We start from the raw sequence: 22528 nt of genomic DNA, 5'->3' as shown, positions 1-22528 counted from the left end.
TCTATAGGGCGTTGGTCAGACCGCAGTTGGAGTACTGCGTGCAATTCTGGGCGCCACACTTCAAGAAGGATGCGGATAACCTGGAGAGGGTACAGCGAAGGGCAACTCGTATGGTCAAGGGCCTGCAGACCAAGCCCTACGAGGAGAGACTAGAGAAATTGGACCTTTTCAGCCTCCGCAAGAGAAGGTTGAGAGGCGACCTTGTGGCTGCCTATAAGTTCATCACGGGGGCACAGAAGGGAATTGGTGAGGATTTATTCACCAAGGCGCCCCCGGGGGTTACAAGAAACAATGGCCACAAGCTAGCAGAGAGCAGATTTAGACTGGACATTAGGAAGAACTTCTTCACAGTTCGAGTGGCCAAGGTCTGGAACGGGCTCCCAAGGGAGGTGGTGCTCTCCCCTACCCTGGGGGTCTTCAAGAGGAGGTTAGACGAGTATCTAGCTGGGGTCATCTAGACCCAGCACTCTTTCCTGCTTATGTAGGGGGTTGGACTTGATGATCTATTGAGGTCCCTTCCGACCCTAACATCTATGAATCTATGAATCTATGAAACCTTTGGTTTATAAGCTTTCCTTTTTTCTCATTCTTGTGTTTTGTGATCATAAGGTTAGCTGCATTTGCAGGTGAACTCTCTCTCTCAACTCTCCTTTGTGGCAGACTTCCTTCCTTGCAAAGTTATCACTGTAAATGTGAAATGCTGATTCATGAGCCTGAGGTCACTGGAAACTGGGTGGTGTAGAACTGGATGTTACATGATCTTGAGCTCTTCTACTGTTGTGATATCCATCTGAACTGTCCCTAGTTCAGGATCCGGGGCTGCAAGCAGTGTCCAAAACACAGCAGAAGGAGAACTCCAGTGCTTCCCCCTCTATCCCCCAGTGGTCTCATTTGCCTCACTTGAACAAATTTTAAAAGGTAACTTGCAAGCAAGCAAGCTTGCACATCTGCCCAGGTTTACTCATTTGGAGACTCCCTCGGAAGGGACTCAATTTACAGCTATTGCGCAAGCCACTCTCTTGACAGAGCCTGGGGTGGGGGGGAAGGATTTCAAATCTGTTTTCTGAAAGTCTTCTTGCTGAGCCAATCCTGGATTGCCCCAGAGCCAGTCCTCAATCCTGGACTACCCTGGGGCCAATCCCAGACTGTGCCAGGGCCGGCCCTGGACTACCTGGGGACAGGCCCGGACAGAACCGACCCTAAAGGTGTGCGGGGCCTGGGGCATATCCGCCTGTGCAGGGGCCAGACATGGCGAGAGGCCGAAGCGCAGAGCTAGTGGCACATGGTGGCCACGCAGAGTGGTGGTGGCCTCAGCACGTGCCAATGGCACTGCCCGCAAGGCCTGTACAGCATGGGTCACGGGGCCCCCCCCCAAAGTGTGGAGCCTGGGGCGGTCGCCCCAATTCCCGAGCCACTCCAATCCAGGGTCAGTCCTTAATCCTGGACTCCCTAGGGATAATCCTGGACTCCAAAACCATTCCCCGACTGTGCCAGGGCTAATCCTGGACTACCCAGGGCCAGCCCTAGAGTCAATCCCAGGCCCAATCCTCTATCCTGGACTACCTGGGGCCAATCCTCAACCCCGGAGTGTCCTGGGGCCAATCCTGGATGATTCCCGGGCCAATCCCGGACTATCCCAAACCAACCCTAAGCCAAATCCCGGGGCCATTCCCCGGCCCCAGGGAGCGGGAGGCAGGCAAGCGCCCGCCGCCCGACCCCGCCCTTCAGGGCCCTCGGGCAGGAGCAGCGCCCCCTGCGGGCCGGGCCGGGCGAACGAGAGCCTCCCCCGCGCGTCGGCCGCCGCCATGTTGGGCCGGCGTGTTGCGCTCGGGCCGCACTGAAGGGGCGCCGCCGCCTGCCGGGAACAGGGTGTGAGCGCCGTGCCCGGCCCGGCCCGGCCCCACCCCTCCCCGCCGCCGCACGGTGCGGGGAGCCCGGCGGCAGCGGGAGGAGGCGGGGAGGCCCCTCGCTCCCTGTCTCGCTGGCGGAGCGGAGCGGCCGGCTCCCCGCGTGCACAGCCCAGCCCAGCCCAGCCGGTCGCGGCCTTTCCTCCTCGACCCAGCGGCCAGAGCAGCTGCAGGTGAGGCCCCGCTCCCCGGGGAGGCCGCGGCGGCGCTAGGCCCCGCACACCGCGCCCTCCTGCGGGGGCGCCTGGCTCTGAGGAAAGTTTGCGGGGAACTTTTTTTGGGGGGTGCGGGGCGCGGCGGCCCCCGGGGCGGCCCCGTCTCGCGTGGGGGGTGGGGAGCCGCGCCGCCCGCCTGGGCTGAGGGAAGGCGCCGCGCCTCCTCGCTTTGTGCGCGCTGGGTGGGTGGGGGCCCAGCTGCGTGTCCCTCCCACCCGCGCCTGGGGCGAGCTTTGCTCTTTGCCTCTCCCCCCTCCCCCGGCTTTGTCTGTCTTCCTTGGTCGCTTGTGCTGCGTGTGGGTTTCAGGACTGGGAGGCATTGGCACATGCTGCCCAGAGAGGCTGTGTCATCTCCATCCTTGGAGGTTTTTAAGACAAAGCCTTGGTGGGGATGATGCAGTGGGGTCTGGTCCTGCTTGGAGGAGGGGAGTGGGGGGGTGGGATTAATGTCCCTTCCAGCCCTCATGTGACGGGTTCAGGCCTCGGTTGACCCGGGAGGCGAAGGCAGCTCTCTGTAAAAGCGTCCTGTTCTGTCCCAGCAGTGCTGGAAAAGGCAGACATCAGGGAAATGCATTTTTCCAGTCCTCTGTAGCCTGGTGTCCCTGCTTTCCTCCGGTAATGCATCTGTGCTCCCCTCTGTTCTCCTTGTGGCGACTTGTATCCGAGAGGCAAGGCATCTCTAGGACCATGCCTTTTCTCAGACCAGCCACCTGGCTGAGATAGTTGAACGTCCACATTACGAGATCTCTTGCCTTCGAAAGCTCGTCTATCGGGGGCGCAGTGACTTACAGGTTTACGTTTGCAGTAGTTGCCCTTTGTGGAGCCTGCTTGTTTTTGAAAAAAATCAGATGGAGAAAGCGTAGGCCCTCAGTCTTGTGGAGACATGTACTTGACTTTGCACCTTGTGAGTAGTCATCTATTGATGCATGGTCCATCGAGTTCTGCACGGGAGTGAATACCAGCAGGCTGGGGGCTATAGGCTGTACACCTTAGGCAACAAGTGCATACCGTTGTATTTATTTCGGTAATTCCAACTCCACATGTTTTGTGACCAGGGATATGGACCATTTTGCTTTGTTTGGGTAGAGTAGAATATTGTTCTAGAGAGTGATTTATTCAAATATACCATGCTAATTAAATATTAGGCAAGGTGTCCTTTTTAGGGTACTACTCCCCCAAGTTCTGTAACGTTAACATAGTGCTTTTTCATAAATTCTTCACGTTTTGTAAATTTCAAAAACAACTCCTTTAGTTAACAATATAACTTGGACCTCAGTCTTGCAAAAGCTTAAGCATATGTGTAACTTCATTTAAAAGTAGGGTCCAATGAGTCCACATTCACAAAACTAAGCAGGGATGTTAAGTTTTGCGGAGTCAGGGCCTTAGTACTTAGTACTAACGAGACAGTATTTGCAACATGAATGAAGTATAATACACGGATCAGAAGGGATTATTTTTCTCCCCAAAGCAAAAGACTACAGTAAACACGTTTACAGAAGGGGAAAAATAAAAGCCTGGGATAAAAGGCAGAAACTGATTGTTATGCGTCTTTGGTTGTTGGTTTTCATTACTTTCCATCAATTTAGGCCCAAATCCTGCTTTCACAGTCCCTTCAGCGGGAACACAGTTAGTCCTTAAATACCTTTAATTTGTATTTCTTATTATAAAGTAGAATTTATTCAATTATTTTTGCATAGTATTTTCTACCAAAATGGGATTTTGGCTTCTAGGGGAAAAATGTGTGTGTAAAAATATATATTTGAACGGTCAGATTATTTTATGTATTGTATATAGCTAGTGTAACTATAATAATTTCAGAGAAATCCAGAGCGGGGGGAAATGCCCCCTGCAACCCCACAGCTCCCAGGAGCGGGACCATGCAGGACAGCATGGTGTGTACACACACACCCACACCCACCCACCCCCTGTGGCGTGGCTCCTTCCCCTCTCCTCCCCACCCCAAGTCTACTGTTAAAGCAACACTGTTTGCAGCCCAGAGGAGTCCAGACCAGGGAGCAGCCCATTGTCTGGGCTCCTTGGAGAAAACTGAAGCAAAAGTTCCATGTTGGCACAAAGCTGCCCACATGTGCCAGGCTTCTGAGTCAGGAGGCAAGCAGGACAGTCTGCACAAATCTGGGATTTTTGCTTCAACTTTCTCCAATGGCTAGGACGCTGAGATGGCCAGGACAGTTCCAGATTTCAGAGGCTAAACCAGGACATATGGTCACCCTATATATAGCTCAGAAAAAATACTGCTTTTGCAGGGGTGTAGTATGTTAGAAGGTACTAAGTTAAAGTAGTTAGTCAGATGCCAGTTTTTACCTGCCATGTCATGTACCAAAATAATGTAAAACTACAAGAGAGTCTATTCCTTTAACACACCAGGAGGGCTTTGAGTGTATTGTTACCCATATTCATGTAACAGAACAAACAATACAACGTTTTATGCTCTAGAATAGAACCTTCTTTATTTTGATATGCAATATACTTCCAGCATCTCCAAGAGAGTAAATCAAAACTATTCACTGTGTTCCACTGTGGTAAATGTGTGTTGTCACGTGACTAGTGTACAAATGTCTATTTTGTGACAAACTATAAAACAAGCTCTGGTTATATAAACTGGCATTTAAGTGGTAGCATGACTTTACTGCTCTATACATTTCTATTTGTCTTTGGACAAAAGCAAGACCTTAGCAATAAATTTTCAGTCAGATATTGCTCATGTTCAAACCACTACAAGCAAAGAGCAAAGTATTCTCTTTCATCTTTGTTCCCTATTTGGATTGACTCCTGTGCATTGTACTTCCATAATTTGAACACAGTTTAAACAAGCCATTTTATGTCAAGAATTTAAAAATTGGTATCAGTGCCAAAACAAACAGTGTACTATAAGAACAGTAGATTATTTTATTGACTGGGCTGAAACAAGTAACAACGTCATAGTTGTGAAAAGTGCCAAACTATCAACACTGGAGACTTAATTCACAGAGCACATTCAGCAACAACAAAAAGTTTCTCACACTACTTTCTCAGTATGATTTCTTTCTTGTGTTGAAGGTGCCATCTCTCAGTGTGAGAAGGAAAGCCATTTTTCATGTTCAAAGTTTCACATTTTTGACATCTAAATATCAACAAGGGTGCTGGTTTGCAGTGATCTTTTTATCAAGTGGCAATCTCTCTCTCTCTGCATATGCATATATTTGTATGTTTATATGCAAACCATTTCACAATTAGCATATGGTAACTACTGTGCTGAGCTGGAGCTAAACCAGTGATTTAAATCTGAAAGGTTCCATTTGCCACCTTTGAAAGCAAATCTGGACAAGTTTACATGTATATCTTAAATTTTACAAAGGATAAAAGATACTGGCCACATAAAAATACCATCAGCTAACTGTAGGACGCATATTTACTATATTAGACAAATTATTAATGGAGATAGCCACAATATTAAGGATTAGATCCTGTAAAGGTACTGGCATGACAAAAGCCCAAGCTAGTATGTGAGTTGTTCCATGGGAGATAGTGGGTTGTGTTAAACAAGTGCACAACTCCTTGCAAGATTAGGAGGCTAAGACATTAGTAACAGGAGGAAGGAAATTTGTTTATGTACAGATTCTTATTCCATTAAAAAAACTCTATTCTCTCCTTGCAACTCATGTACGCATTAAAAATGTAGACAAAAGCATAACTTAAACTGACATGATGTTGGAGAAACTCAGGACTTTGAAGCAATCCTTAAATAACAGTTCCCCCAGCCATCTCTTTAGACAAAAGACTAAATAGATAGCTAAGTCTTTCAGCATGCCCTCAAGGTCAGCAAACTGAGTCTCAGAAAGCTGAGGGGAAGTGAGTTCCAAAGTCAAGGGCCCTTCTCTAAGGACTCCAGCCTTCTCCTGTACTGTGGTAGGAATCTGCAGGAACAGTGCTTCAGCAAATCTCTGCTGCTAGGCTTGAGGATGAGGTTTTGTTCTGATTTGTTTTTCTTGACTGAAGTAGTAATATGTAGTGTTACAGGATATGGTTAGAGAGTGCAGGGGAAGTAGTGACCGCTAAAACCTCAGACTAATATTATCTGTTTTTCCACTCTTGAATACTGAGAGATGCTACACAGGAAATTAGATAATAATTTTTTTCCCCATTTTGGTGCTGTTTTCTGTTTGCATTTTGAGTATGCTGACGTTTTGGTGGCTTTGTGATTCTTGCTGTGCATCAGTTAATATTTGCTTCACATGTTTTAGACCAGTGATTCTCAATCAGGGTGCTGGGATACTTTGGGGTTCTGACAGGTCCTTTGAAGGGTGATGGGAGGTGTGAGGAGATAAGCAAATAAGTTAAGTCTGGCTCAGGTTTGTCCCTGCCTGGATGATACAGTTCCCCCCACCCTTACTGCCCAGACCCTGTATAAGGAGGTAAGCACTAATATATAAATAGGGTTCCACTCAATTCAGAAAAGGTATGGAGGGGTGCTTTGAGTCCAGTGAGAGGTGCCTCGAATCCAGAAAGGTTGAGAACCACTGTTTTAGATTAAAACAAACGGTTAATATCTCAACTGTATAAAATTTGTATACTAACCTTTCTCCTGAAAGTAAATGATTCCTCGAGAAAATAATTGGTACTTGGGACAAACATTTTTATGGATAAAATTTCATCTGCATTGAAATAGTGTTTTTACATCAGAGGTTTAGAGAACGTGGGGGAAAAAATAAACAGCTCTCTCCTCATGCACATATCTGTGCCTTACTTATGCGAGAAGCCTCCGTGATAAGTGAATGTTCAGATGAATAAAGCTAGTTGTTGTGAAAACTTTGCAGATCAAAACCATAGGTTGTTTCTGAGGAAATTTGAGGATCGTTTCTCTGCATCAGTTAGATTTGTAAGGTTATCTTATAGCCATTTTGGAGACCATAATCTCCTATAGTTACTTCCTCTCTTTGCAAGTTTAAAACAATTCCCAATCTTCTTGATGTATTTATACTTTCTGTGAGCATGTAAAAGTAAATATGATCTGTAATCTAATCTACATTATAAAATAGGTAGATGTTTTTATAGGAATGGGATACATGGGGTAAAGGAACAGAGCTGCTGATGCAGTTGTACTTTATTCAGACAGTTGTTTCTGCTAAGTGCATGGGATTCTTAGCTTTTTGAGGAAGAAATACATGATTTGTGCTTACTGTTGAAATTTAAGCCCTATTTAATATGATGTAATTCAGATTGTAAAAACAGACCCAGTTGCTGGTTGATAGATATTTAAAGTGTGATTAGATGATAGCATGAAAACCTTGCCTACCACAATGGCGTATCATTAGAAATGTTTTGATCTGCAGCCCAGAATAGAATTCTTACCAAAGAAAATAGATGAATACCTAACAGTCCTTATTATAATAAGCTGTTGTCAACATGCTTGAAGAACAAAAATGGAGCAAGTAATAGTTGTTCTTAGCATTTGACTTAAGCAAGAAAAATGGGGATGGACCATTGTGTTTTGCATTTCCCTCCTAACAAATATATTTTCCTAGGAATTGGAGTCAAGAATTTAATTCAAATCCTGTACTTTTTTTACCACCTCGCAATCTCTCTCCTGCTTAAAGTCTCAAAAGTGTCTATACTAACCTTAAATCTTGGCACCTCTTTACTGCTATGCAGACATAAACAATAATATCAAATACTACATATGTGCGTGGAAAGTTAGTATAAGAGGTAGCTACTTTATATTATCTGATATTGTTGGTTGAAATGTATTTTGTTCAGGAATTAATTTAGAATCAGCACTTAGAAAAAAAAAATTGTGGCCATGAAAGCATTTGTTCTTTTCTACCAAAATTTGTCTAGCCATGGTAAGTTAATATTTTAAGCATTTGTATCATTAATATTTTTTTTCAATATTTTGTAGACCACTTGGCTACAACTACCATAAGGCTTAGTAGGTAGACAAAACTTAACAGAAATGTTGTATATTAATTTCTGTGGTGCCGTCTTTCAGCAGGGCCTGAAAATATCTTTTTCCTATATTCAAGAGAAGGTATTGTAGTGATAGGTGCTTTAAGTAGAATAAATCAAACCTTCCCATTTTTTTTAAATGTTCAATATTTATTCCACTTACCAGTAGAAATCGGGTCTTTTTAGCAGTGCCTGTACATGAAAAGAGAAACTCTTGACACCAGAACGTGAGTTTTAAACATTTTCACTAGCTTGGCTGAGAGAGGAAGTAAGTAAAATAAAAACAGTAACTTTGTTTTATAAAATTGTAACGAATACATAATTGTAATGTAACATGCATAATTTCCAACTGAGCTGTTTTTACTGCCATCTTGCCTCTCCCTTCTCACTTTAATTCTGATATTAAGGCAACTAGTGTATTCATGAAAGCTCTAAGTTAAGAAGTAATGCTTTATAGTATTTGAGAGTTAGCATTCCAGGCATTTCTGAACTTTACAGTATTAACTCAGGCTGTTTTTATTTCTATAGATAGTGGCCTCTAAAATCGGGTCAGACTTCAGCAATGGTGTGATCTGAGGAAGAGAAATGTATGGTGTTAAGGTATAACACTACAGCTGATGAGAATTTTACAGCTTCTAGTGTTTTCATTGGTCCGTAGCAGTAACATTTATAACTAGCTCTGGTTCAAGAGGTCAAAATGTTCTGTAGTTTGTCAGAATGAGCAGGTTCATTTTAGCAGTGCAGTGAGCCCACAGACAAGTATAGCAAATGGATTTGCCCGCAGATTATTTAATAGAAGAACTGCACAGTGAGGGAGACTCTATATGGATGTTTAGTTTGTAATCTAAAATGAGAGATTGAGAACTTTGGACAGAGTACATCCCCCTCTCTGCAGTGTCTAATGCATGGTTGCTGATACCAAAACAATAAGTTATGCACACTGGTTTACATTTTTGTTTTAAGGAGACCCCCCCCCCCCCCCCCATATCCCGTCCTCCCCCTTGGCCCTAGTTCGGCTACTGCACACACAACTTTGCCATCTGCAGTTGCCTTTAGGCAAGTTTTTGCCCCTTGCCTCTGGTCCTGTATCACCACGGCAGACGATGGTTTTGGTTCTGTTACTGTCCATTTTGAATGCATGATGGTATTTTGGTATCTGTAGTACCCTGGAATTCTCCATGTGCTTACATGGTTCTGGCATGTGCAATACTTGGGGCTTTGGAAATTGGGCCTTTGGAAGAAGAATTTGAAGCAGATGTAGGCTGATATCCTGCAAACAAAAGGTAGGGATAATGTTGGACTGAACTAGTCTTGCAACCCAGAGTTAAATACTTATTTGAAGGGTAAGGTCTATAATAGTTTTCATATTGCCTGAATCAATTCATCTATATCTAATTGTTAAAAAAATTAATCTTCATTCTTATTATCAAAATTCAGTTTTAAGGTAGACCAGGGATGGCAGCAAAATAGGGTAGAATAAAATATTTTTGAACCAGGATGATTGGTTTTGGAAGAGAAGGAAAGGAAGTGGCTCAAAACGTATAAAAACCTACGTAAAGTTTGATGAAAACTAACAATTCAGTCATGAAACCCAAGACCTGTAGTATTGTATTAGGAGGGAAAATTACGGTTTTTGTAGTATACAGTAGCTCTTCTATTTAGGTTGGGAATGGTTAACTCTTGAAAAATATGGAGATGATTTACAATTTTGTAGTGTTTGTTTGGGTTTGAAATAAATTGTGGTCAAACTAATGTACAGTGGGTAGGTTTAAATCATTGACTTGAATCATGTAAATTAACAAGCAGGCATCATTGATTTAAATAATCAATTTTAATTTTGTTTTGCATTGGTGCTTTTTAGTTATTTTACTAAAGAAAGGTTGAGTTACACTGATTGGTAAGTATTAAAATATTAATTTGCAAGTAAATACTTACACTTAATTTGGTACTAGTTTTTAACTAAAGGATGCACTTATTTAAGATTGTAAATACTTCAGTATGCATTTATTCATATTTGTTATTTTTTCATTTTTATGTTAGAAAATGGTGAAAGATGCATGCCTTTACTATGTAATAAGGATGTTTTATTCCTTATTTGTATTAAGCTGCATTTTAATTTAATTAAAAATCTGGCATTAAATATATGGTGTCTGTTTGTTAGTGTTGTGCTGATTGGTAATTAAAATAATCTTCAGTGCCTTGGGTATGTGAGGAGAAAACTATAGCAAAGCATGTTAGAAAATATTAATTATCTAATATTATCTGTTATCTTGAAATCTAATATTATCTGTAGATAATGGATTGAAATGGTTGTTTCTGGTTAGCATATGTTTAAAAAATTTAGACCTAGTTGACCTTAAACTTGCATCACATCATATTATTAATCATTTGAAGTAAGAAAACAAGCTTTCCCCCTTTTGCAACTCCCAATCTTTGTCCTCTTTGAAAGAACTAGGCATGATACTGAACTAGTTGTAGAAAATATTTTTTCTCTGCTGAAAGCAGTGGCTACATCTGTCCAAAGTGGGTTTAGCACCATGATAGACATCGATTCAAGGTGTTTAAAATTCATTTTTCTTTTTAGAAAATCTATTTCAATACAAAAATATTATATGAATATAAGATACAGTTTAATAAAGAAACATAAGCACTTTCCAGTCTGATCTAATATATGATCAGCTAGGTTCTACAAAGTTAGACCTTGCAAGCATTATATTTTTAATCATTGCCATTGTGAAATATATTTAAAAATGTATACAAGATTTAATCTTGGACTGACTCATGCATATACATTTAGGGAACATATGATTTAAGTGTTTGAGTCATTTTGAGGCAAGAATTCATTTGACAGTTTAAATGCTAACATTTTATGACTGTTTATTGAGCAAAATATAGTTGATCTTGACCTGGGTTGTTTTTTGGGGGGTTTTTTTAGATAGTGACAGTATAGATGAATTAAATACTAAAAGATTTTTGTTGCAAATCTATGAATGGGACAAACTTGAATTTTTGCACATGCCCCCCTACCCACACTCCCAAAGCTTGGTTTACACAGGCAACTCATTTGTAAGTAAAATGCTTCTAGACATGATGAAAATATCACTTTTTCCCCTTTAAACTGTTTGGTATGTCAACTTAATTGCATATTTTAGCTAATTAAGCTTGAAAGGTATGGATGTGATACATTCATATGCTTCCTGCATGTTTTAGTGCCTGATCCTCTTTCTGTTAAGTCAGTTGCAAAATTCTGCTTGACTTCAGGAGGAGCTGGATTAGATTTTACACAAGAGAACCAAATTGTTTTGCTAGGTTAAGTGAAGGCAACAATATTAAAGTCAACTTCACTGAAGTATAAAATGAAAACAAAGTAGTTTTGCTTTCTTTTGCTAGTAGTGAAAATGGTTCTTTTTATCTAAAAAAGCTTGGTTAACAACAGCTGGATCACACTGGGCTCAAAGAAACTTTCCAGTTAGCTAGTGCAGTTATGTTAGTTAAATCAGAGCTGTGGGAAGTTATTTTGTCTTTTTTTTTCTGATTGCAGATATTTTATTGAGTCTGTTGGAATTTAAATATCCTATTTAGAATTTAAAAGAAAAAGGAAAACTGGAAACATTTTCTAAAACTACAGTCATATGTTTGGGCAATTTGTAATTTAGTAACTTTAATGGGTTTTACTTTGTTAAAATGTCCACAGTTTAAAAAAAAGATTTACTTTATTTTGGGAATTATTCCAGAAACTTCATATTGTAAAACCATAGTGACCAGTACTCCAAATGTTTTCTTAGAGAACAATGAAACATTGCGTTCATACATGTGGAAAGAAATGAAGCAGAGTTAAAAATTAAAGATGGACCAAATTTCTGTCTTCATACATTCCACTTTGTATTTAGATTAGTCTGTTGCAAAGCTGTATTTTTGCATTCTGCATGTATGACATCTGGTGATATTCAAAGAATATTGAAAATCAAAGTGTAGACTACTGGAATACCATGACTTTTTTTTGCATTATTATACTTTTTCATGGATAGGTTTCTCTAAAGCTCAGGGATAGTAAATGATACATTTGAGCAGGGGGGTGAACTAGCCAACTCTTGATGTGCCTTTCAAGCATGTGACTCTTAGAAAAATTAGAGCAATGTGACAAGGTTTATTTAATCTCCTGGAAGGAATTATTAATGCCAGGTGTTTTGTACTTTAAGTGCTGTATGATTTTACTCTTTATTTGTCATATTCATGAAAGGGAGAAGGGTCAAGTCCCTAATGATCATTTGACAGTTTTGAATTTTAAAGAGTATTTAAAACAGTTAATTTGAGTAATGTGTATCTAAATTTCATGGGCAGTTGTCAGCTAGAAGAATAAAGATTTGCAAAGTTCTCAGCTGACCACCTGTAGTTATGTAGAAATCCTAGAAAACATTAGGGGTGTGCAAAACAAGCTGTATTCGATTCAGATTCAGGCCGAATCAGGGACAGTGATTCGATTCGTTGATCACTGTCCCAATTCGATTTGACTGAATCTGAAGATTTGACGCTGATTCAGAGGATCAGTGATTCGGCCATAGACACAGCTTTGAATGTTTTTTCTATATACCTTGAGGTACCAGGCGCAGCTTGTGAACACTGTAATGCTGGGGCAGATGGAGTGTCCCACAGAAGCGCAGGGGGGTGCCCCATGTGTTTGGCGGCAGACCCAGTGGTGGACTAGAAGTGCTTCTGGTTCACTTCTGTGTCTGCTGCTGAGTGCGCTGGGTATCCCCCCGTGCTCCCATCTGACACTCCACCTGCTCCAGCATCTCAGCATGCATGAGCCGCCTCGTACCTTGAGGTATGTAGAAAAAACACTTGAGCTGTGTCTATGTCCGAATCATCGTATCTTTCCAAATCTCTCCGAATCAATTTGGAGGGTTTGAATATGATTTGGAGAGATTAAAGGGTCTCCTGATTTGATTTGGATTTGGAGATTCAACCACCAAATCGGGCTGAGTCTCTGCCGAATTGAATCAGCGACCAAAGCTTTGCACAGCCCTAGAAAACATACCACAGAGATCTGATACATTTTTGCTGCCATTAAATTGTAGCTTGCTAAGAGTAAAAGGGGAAAAACAGGAGTTCCTTAAAATATTTAGTCTTGGCTACTAAATTTACAGACAAGACGCAGAAGAGATTTTTACCATTAGTCATAGTTAGGAAGTGCATTGAACCTTCAACTTCTCCCCGGAAACATTTTGTACTTGTATCATCTTCCATTAGCTTCATCTATTGAGAGAGTCACTGGTTTTTAGAAACTCTTGCCGCAACTTCTTTGTGACTAAAGCGCATTGTCAATCAGCCCAATCCTCTCGATGCCAGCCAACTGTCGTCTTAATGCAGTGATTCAATTGAATGAATAGAGCTCCTGCTTTAAGGAAACAATTGGCTACCAGAAAGAGTGCCAGCTTGATTTAACTTTGCACAAGTGTGAAAGAGTTTTTAAATGGATACTGTCAACTGGTGTTGGCTTAGAGTTTCAGCTGTTTGAAAATCGTTATACTTTTGACCTGGAAATATACGCAAATGTATGTATGTAATATTTTATACTCAACAACTCTTTTGACAAGAAAGTTAAAATCCAAGAAACTATAGCTAGGCAATGTCCCTTGGGCAAACAGAACTGTATTAAATGTGTTCTGGCCAAATGTGCATAACGACTTTTAAAATGGTTGTTTTTTGGCTCTGGTGGAGAAATTGGTGAAGAAAATAGTGGATTTGTGTTTTAAGCTGTTTCTTCATTTTTCCCCAATGTCACAGCATGTGCTTAAATCACTTAGATGTATAGTATAAGTTTGTTCTACTATAATTTCTATATATATATGGCAACCAATATATGTAGAACTTGAAATATTTAACCAAATGCCTAATGAAGCATACAGTATTCTGTAATTACTTATGACCAGTAGGAATGCTGAAATTAAGATGATGATGGTGGTGAAATGTGACCCTTTCAATATACTTGAATTTAATGTTATCGTTTCTCACCTGCCAAGCCCCTTTTATAAACTCTGTATGGAGAGTTGAGAGGAGGAGGTGTTCTGGCTGCTTTCCTACTGTATGTCTGTATGTGCACTAATAAACCCAAGAATAGTGCTCTTTCCCCCTTCAAATGGTGGTTTGAACACAAAACTTACTCCAGTGAAAAGTCTGACCTTCATGGCTTCTCTTCATTACAGTCTAAAGAGAAGAAAAGATAAAAAGATGTTTGAAGAGAGGACCTGTGAGGCAGATACAGTAGTTAGGAGGCTTGTGGGGTCATCCAAAGCCACCAAGTTGGGTTGAGGAGAAAAAGTAGGGAGGCTGAAAAAAGAATAAGGAAGAGATGCAAGAAGATTGATAAGAAGGAATCTCAGAGTAAGATGACTAATTTATAGGCAGCTGTAATCTTGTAATCAGTTCAGCTACATGCAATGGAAAGAGCAGTCTATTAAATGATGATGCATGATTACTAATTGTAACAGTTGTAAGGGTACCTGTTGGTGGATTAGAATATAAATCAAGACTAAATGTTCCTTTTTTAAGGAGGGTGCTAAGACTAGAAAACAGAGTAGAAGAAGGAATTGGAAATTGGGAAAGAATTTACTGAGACAGTTAAGCTATCAATGCATACAGCTTATGTCCCTGTGTGTATATTGACCAAAACCATGAGTTGCATATTTTTTTTCTCAGTTTTATAGGCCCCCTGCAGACAGCAGTGGAAGGTGCTGGAGTTTTGGTAATTTCACTGCTCTTGAAAATTGAGTAGTCAGCGGTTCAAAGCTTGTGATAGTTTGTTTATGTCACATATGAAAGGATAATTTTGCAGCAGCAGTGGTTAGAACATTTTCTTTTTAAAAGTTTAAATTCTGTGGCAATAAATGATACAAGCTCCTTGTAAGCCTGAACAATCTTTTTCTCAATTGTGAATAGGCAGGTAGATAATTCAGAATGTCATCTTATACCCTTGTAAATACTGAATGGTAATTTCCATTAGCCTGATACAGAACGTGTCATAATTATCTGAGGAGTCATGAAAACAGAACAAGACCTGAAAATGCTCTATTTGGATTTAAAGAAATGCAAAACTCTAGAACTTTTGGTTCAGAGATATAATACCTTTTATTAGACCAACTAAGAAATCGCAAAGGTATAATCTCTGAACCAAAAGTTCTAGAGTTTTGCATTTCTTTTTGTCACAGGTCAACATGGCTACCAGATACATCCCTGAGACTCTTTGGATTTAAGCACATTATTCAATTGCTCTTAAAATAATACAAGAGAGATTGATAATAGAATCAAACAAAAATGACACATTGAAACCTGAAAATTAATTCTGTTCTTTTGTAAAATACAGCTCATTTTCATGTTGAAGAGGAAGGAACTGTAATGGAAATGAGACAAAATTAAATGTGTTTTTACTGATACTGGGCTAAACAGGGTGAGTTTGGCTTTGAGTTTGAGTTTACATGAAATACCAAACCCACAGTTCCACACAACTGCTAAATATCTTAATTCAGATATATGCCAAATGTTGGTAGTTTTGATAAATTAGCTTTGTAACTTTCATGTTTTCCTTAATTGCTAGATACCACATAGGTGGTAGTAATTTCTGCCAAGTGCTCAATTTTTATCCCCCAGCCAAATATTTTAAAAGTAATATTTCCTTTCAGACAGGATCTCATTTACAAAATAATGGTTTGACCTTCACCAGACAATTAGCATTTTTCTTCTGTTGAAGCAAAACTGTTTGTTAAATGGCTCAGCTGCCACTATTACACATCCTTTTATGAACCTTTATCAATTGAATCATTTTTAGATTAAATGAAAAGGGGAGTTTTTTCTTCAGTAGATATGGCTAACAATGTTCAGGGGTCAACTTTATGTAATTCTTTATTATGTTAGTGATCTTAACAAGGACACTATTTGGCACTTTTTTCTATATTTACAACTGTGGAATGCCAAAAAATCGTACTGAAGTTGACATTTTTTCTGTTGAAGGTTTGCATTTCAGGTTTTGTGTTCTTGAAAATCAGAAAATACATTGTTTCTGTAATTGGGTTGGACGGAGAAAGTGTATCTAGGACTTGTAGAGCTGAAAAAACTTGGAGTATTTATATAAAGGTGCGTTTATTTCATTTCACCTGCCAACTTTTAACACCCCTCATTTCTTACTATGAGCCATTTCTCAGAATTCTTTATACCAGTAGTGCCCAGCTTTTTAGGGTGCCCAAGGGCTGGATAGGTAGTGCAAGTTCCCTCTGCGGGCCATATCAGGCTAGAGGGCTTAATACAACACACAGCATTGGTGCAGAAGGGGTTCGATCCAGCTTTGTGGGTGTGGGAGGGGCACAGCCCAGCCCTGATCCCGCTGCTCAGGGGGTCAGGAAGCTGCAACCCTGATCTGGATACAAGGGGGTGAGGGTGTGGCAGCCCTGATCCAGCCATAGGAGGAGGGGTGCGGAGCAGCCTGGCCCCAATCTTGATGTATGGTGCAGGGGATAGGATAAAGTAGCCCCAGTGAAGATGTATGGAGGGAGGGTGTAGGGAGCAAGTCCGGCCCTGATCCTGATGTGTGATGGGGGTGTTGTAGGGCACTAAGGTGTGCCTGCTCCTTTAAGGAAAGAAACTGCCTAGAGAGAGGGCCCTAGGGGGCAGGCAGAAACCCCACAGGTGTAGGTTGCCATGGCAGCAGGCTAATGAGAGAATTAGCCTGCACCTGTACCTGGTCAGCTGACTGGAAGAAGGCAGGGTCCTGGACACACAAGCCCCAGGGCTGGGGTTGGAGGCAGTCAGTTCTCTGACAGCAGCCAGAGGGAAAGGACTTCATGCATAAAAGCTCCACAGAGATGCTTGGTTGCCTGTCTGGCTACTGGTGAGACTGAAGGGCTCTAGAAGCTCCTAAAGTGCCTGGGGATAGGAGGCAAACATTACTGAGTGAGAAACTGGCCCTCTTAAAGATGCGGTATGTGGTCTCCAGTGTCATTGGTATTATTATTGTTAGGTTATAGCCCAGGGACTCATGTTTTTGTTGTTGTTTAATCCGGTGGACCGAGCTGAGGCTACTGGGGAGGAGGAGACCTCATTGGGGCACACTACCATGCAGAGCCCCAGTGCCAGAGGGCACAGTTACCGAGGCTAAGGGTCCAGTGACAACAAGAGGCCAAACTAAACTGAGGCCTCATCACTAGAAACAACATCTAAATACCATCTGCGAGGCATGAGGTGTGGTAAAGGGGTGGTTTTGGAGCCACACATCTATCCCATAAGGCTTGGGGTGTCTTGTGAGGTACCTGCCTAGCCCGGGACCCAGCAAGGGGTCTAAAAACCCTCAGGGTTTAGTGGGGTCCATCAGGACTGTGACTGTGTAGCAACTTGAGGGCAGCCTCCCTATCTACTATTTTAACCAACAAAGCATGGCAGGTGAGACTAGAAGGTGCACACAGGGCCCTAGGGGCATCACAGCTGTCTTGGGACCCTACCCCGTGACAAGGGGGAATGGTATTTGAACAGTCCTGATCTCGATACTCAAAGGATGGTGGTGGGGAGCAATCCAGCCCTGATCATAATGAATAGTGGGGTGGGGCAGAGCAGCCCAATCCCCCTCCTCATGTATTGGGGGGTAGAATGGCTCAAATGTGGATGCGTGGGGAGGGCAGAGAGCAGCCCAGCCCTGATTCGGATGTGTGAGGAGGGAAGGCACAGGGATCAGCTCAATCTGGAAAGGCCAGCCTATGCCTGGACCTGATCCCACTGCGTGGCAATAGCACAGGTGGGGCTGGATCCAGCCGTGCAGAGGTTCCACCACTCCCTGTTGCCAAACTTCCCAACCCATGGGGATTCCCCACAGGTCAATGATGTGGCTCTGGGACAGAGGTTGAGCACCCTTGCTTTATAACATATCTATTTCAGACTCCTTTGTGGTGCTTGATATTTGCGTCCAATCCTCCTTATATTGTGCGCACATCCTCCTGGCCTTGAACATCCTTGTGCAAACCTGCAAAATCTAACTAGATAACTAACAAAAAAGAATTTTCATCATAGAACTAACCAAGGAAAACCCATAACTGTTATTGAGAGAGAGGTATATATATACAACTTTTTAAAGAAAAGAGCTATTTCTCTTTCTATACTAAGCCTCAAGAGGAGGGGAAAAAACAAAAAATGTTTGTTTGTTTGTTTTATTTATATTTTCCTGGAAGTTTCTGGGGCTTTTCTGGACCCTCCTATGTCTGCATATGACAGGAGATGCATGGTGGGTAAGGCATGATGAGATATGCATACGGTACATCTTAACATGCATTTTCTATTTACTCTGAAAATTAAGTGTTGTAATCTTCAATGAGCTGGGTAGATTGAAGTTGCTGATGTCAGAAGGTTGGCCCTGGCATAGAGAGATTCATTCCAAGCTGAAGTTGCAGCAGTTTTGTTCATTTACATCACTATAGGGTCTTGCACATATATTTTAACTGCTGATGCAAGCTTTGGAGCAGCAACTCTGCATCTCATGTTAAATTGCTTGAAACTAGTGTCTCCCCACAGCCTGTCTTTCTCTCTACTTGACCACTCTCCAGGGCTTACGCTTTTCTATTCTGAAGTCTTCATCAATCTTCAGCAGTATTCTTTCCTTTCTCATTTCCCTCCTTTGGGAATTATCTGTCTAGTGGTTACATTATCCTTGATGAGAGCACATGGATCAGCCCCAATCGTTATCTGATTTTATGATGAGAAATCACTTCTGCTGTACATCTTTAGCCATCCTTTCTTTTCTAACTGCTTCGCTATCCAGCCACTGATGTTCAGTTGCACTTCAGAAATAATGGGCTTCTTAACAGCTTTATGTTAAATTCAGTGAATTTAACTTGCATTAAAGCAGCTTTGTGTTAAGAAGTATGTTCAAAGTGATGTTGTACACACAACATTTATGTTCCATAGAAGCCTACTTGTGTGTACATATCTATGACATTAGACCACAGGCACTATGTGAAAGAGAAGGGTGTGTGTGCTGTTGAGGTTGAAGGGGAAAGCACCCCAGTTTGCAGCTTGGTTACTCTTGCCCTCTTGTAGGGAAGGAGCTATCGCTAATATTCCTACTTGATGCTGCCCTCATCTGTGCGCAGGGGCTTCATTCTTCCTTCATACTGGCTTATTTAAAACACGTGTTGACTGCTGTGAAGATGTTGCTAACTAACTTCACATCTTTCTTAGAGTTGAGCACTGAAGCAGTGCAAGTGGTGTTAATCTCCTTACTCCAGTTGCAAATGAGTGTGTTACCTCATCCTTCTGCCAGAAAACTGGTATATGGATGTGTTTCTTTGTTGTTCCTTCCCAGTCTCTCTTTTGGGGAGGAAAGGTAGAGGGGAAGCAGGGATGGTCCTTATCCTTTGTGTATAGCTCCAGTGTCCGAGATGCTTGCTTTTGTTATTCACAGACTTCTAAAACAGAAAAGTAATTAAACTGAGATGAATCTTGACAGTTTCCATGCTTTTAGCTCACTGTGTGGACAAGACAGTGATGTTTAAAAGCACGTAGGCAGGTCATGGCTAATAGTATAAGACAACAAATAACTGCTCACTTGGAAAATAACATTTGTGACTGGCTTTTTCCATTGTAAAATGGCATTACTAAGAATGGCCTTTAAATAGTTTTAAAAGCTTAATTTTAAAATAAATCTATCTTGTAACAGATTTGCTACAGGGAATGTTGCGCTGTTTTCCATGCATGACATAAATATTTTGAAGACATGTCATCTTTTGTCTTTATGGTGCATTTGTTTCCTAGTGAAACTTCTAATGTGTTTTTAAAAGGTCCCAAGGTGTTTAAAGGTGTTTTGTTGTTACATTGTTTGTCTTGAATTTGAAACATTCTTGTCATCCTTTCAGCTCTCCAAAAATTGGTGGAAGAAATCTCTGAACAAGTCATTTAGCAAACTTGCTTTTGTCAAATCTCACGTATTTTTAGCTTAATTTTTTAAAAGGATATTAGTATTACAATATCCACTTCTCCTTCCACCCCCCTTACAAAAAACTATTGTAGAAACTTCTTTCTAAAACTCAACTTGCCAGTTAAAAACAAGAAAAATTGCTATTAGCTTTAAGTGAACATGAAAATAAGATGGCTTTAGGCACAAGAATTTGTAATACTGAGATTGTAAATCTGTTTGGTTTTTTTTTAATAATAGAGCATTGCATGAACCTGCAGGATGCAAATGGAAGGAGAGAATTTTTAAGTCTGAACCTGTAAAGCTGGTTTGCAGTCATTACAGTATACCAGAATACAACAAATAAAATGCTTATGCCAAAGTGGAATGAAGCATTTCCCCCTTTCTTCATTAATTATTTATACTGATTCTTGCTGACTTCTTTTTCTCTGATTTGTAAAAGAGCTGGTTTTCTACAGCGATCCATAACTCTTGATATTAGAGAGTCTTACCCCAGCCTTGCCAACTTTTCTTCTTACCTATTCTATTTAGCTTTTCTCTTATTTGTCTTAAAACTATAATTTACAAAACCACACCCACACACTTATCCCAGGTTTTTATTTCTCAGAGACTAATTCTGTGTTGTGCTTTGTGTATACTCCTGTCTAGTTCACTCTCACTATTTGCCATACAGGCAGCACAACAGAATTTGAGCTTTGAGAAACCAGGTACACAGGCAGCTTTTAGATAGCATGGAGCACCTTTTCTGATATAACAAAGATACTTGATATTAGAAATTAGAATGCATAGCCTCAAAAGATTTTAATTGCCTTTTAGTTCTCAATTTTATGTTTTATTAGAACTCCTTGTTGACTTTAAGAAAAGGTATTGGTGCTTCTACCTGATGGAGTGAAGTGAAGGGACTAACCCACATATTTCAGTCATTCAAGAAAGTCTTCTCCTCTCTAATATTTTTTCCTATGTATTGTTGGGGCTTACATTAAAACAGTTTCAGCAACTCCTGTTTTGTTTTCCTTCTGCATTTGTAGACCTGAAGGGAAATTGAGAAGGAATAGGAAGTGAACTGTATGTGGTTTCCCATTACAGACAAGGTTTGGAGACTTGGTATACATAATTGTAATTGCTAGTCTGGAGTTGGAAAGAGCTGAGTACTTTGATTCCTTAGGCCTGTGAATCAACAAGAATGTAGGAGTTAAGAGTATCTTGTTCGTGAGCAAGGATCCTGGTTTTCCCTGATTAAAAAAATAAATCACAAATTCTCAGGTTGCGTTCTCAGGAGGACTTGGATATATTCTCTGTTTTTTCAATGCCAAAATAGTAACAGAGTGTGGCCAGGTTTTTCCTCTACAGTGTTCTGGCCTGAAGCACAGCAAAAATATTGTGCATCTGCTACAGCAAGATAGGCCTAGCAAATAGAGACCTTGAATAGTTGGATACCATGCGTTGTAAAGCATAGGAGCCTGAAGGAAAAGACGTGGTTTGGGTAACAGTGTTGTCTTACTGTGTGTATGGAGTCTTATGGACTGGGGAATCAATAAGTCCTGAGCTCCGTGTTGTTACAGGAAGCAGTGGATTATATTTGTTACTCCTTTAAGCAGGTAGCATTTTAGAGCAGTGCCGCTTACTCCACGTTTCTGTCACATTCCCTCAAACATTTGGCACTTTTATTTGGAAGTTGTGGCATCTCTCATTATTTAATTATTCAAAAAAACATGAAAAACTGACCAAACAGGGGTGGAGAGAATATCAAACTTGGATCCTTAAATATCTATAGTCAATAGTTGTGATACAGAGGTAGTTTTATAGTTCAGATGGCCTCCATCTCAGCAGAAAGGTGAGCAGGCTTCTGTAGGATGCAGTGACTAGAATATCTAGGATGACATTTAAAAAAAAAAAAAGAGAGGCAAAAAGAATTTACAGATGAGAACACAATTAGCCATATAGTCAGTGATGTTGAAAAAATAAGCAAGACGGCAAAGTACATGAAGAGAAGAAGTCATTTAATTGCGTTTATTCAATGGTAAGAGATACTGTAATGAATAGTAAGAATTTGAATTGCTCATTTATGTGCAGAAATTAAACCCCAGTTGCTGCTGTTAAAACTGTATTATCTGGGAATATTTTGTGTGATTGGAATGCTAAAATAAATAGGATCGATCTACTTAAGAAGGATCAAATGAGTAAAATGGAAGAGAGAATGACATTCATTAAAAATGGCATTACCTTTTTTAAAGTCACTGACATGAAAAAATAAATTACAGGTAGTCCTCGGACTTACGACACAATTGGTTCCTGAAAACCTTGTCTTAAGTCGAAACATTGTAACTCAGAACCGATTTTCTCATAAGAAACAATGTTATAACTGGGGGATTGGTTCCTGAACCAAAGCCTGATACTCTATTTTCATCAAAAATACCGCAGAATTTTGTACTCAATTATAGATGAATAATATAGTTACATTAATGTATTTGTATTGTAAATACCAATCATATTGATTTGGAAGGACTTCTTTGAGG

General features: G+C 40.8%; 1 protein-coding gene across 1 annotated transcript in view; it reads left to right on the top strand.

Annotated features, from left to right (window-relative positions):
* Positions 1–1826: 1826 nt before the first annotated feature.
* Positions 1827–22528, top strand: part of YES1 (YES proto-oncogene 1, Src family tyrosine kinase) — a 61155-nt gene continuing 40453 nt past the window's right edge. Inside the window, exon 1 of the mRNA XM_014606723.3 lies at positions 1827–2080. The gene's annotated coding sequence lies outside the window, so the exon portion shown is untranslated. The remainder of the gene's footprint in view (positions 2081–22528) is intronic.

The sequence above is a fragment of the Alligator mississippiensis genome, chromosome 3, assembly GCF_030867095.1.
Source record: "Alligator mississippiensis isolate rAllMis1 chromosome 3, rAllMis1, whole genome shotgun sequence".
Taxonomy (NCBI): Eukaryota; Metazoa; Chordata; order Crocodylia; family Alligatoridae; genus Alligator; species Alligator mississippiensis.
Note: the sequence above shows the minus strand (reverse complement) of the source record. Positions and strands in the feature narration are given on the sequence as shown.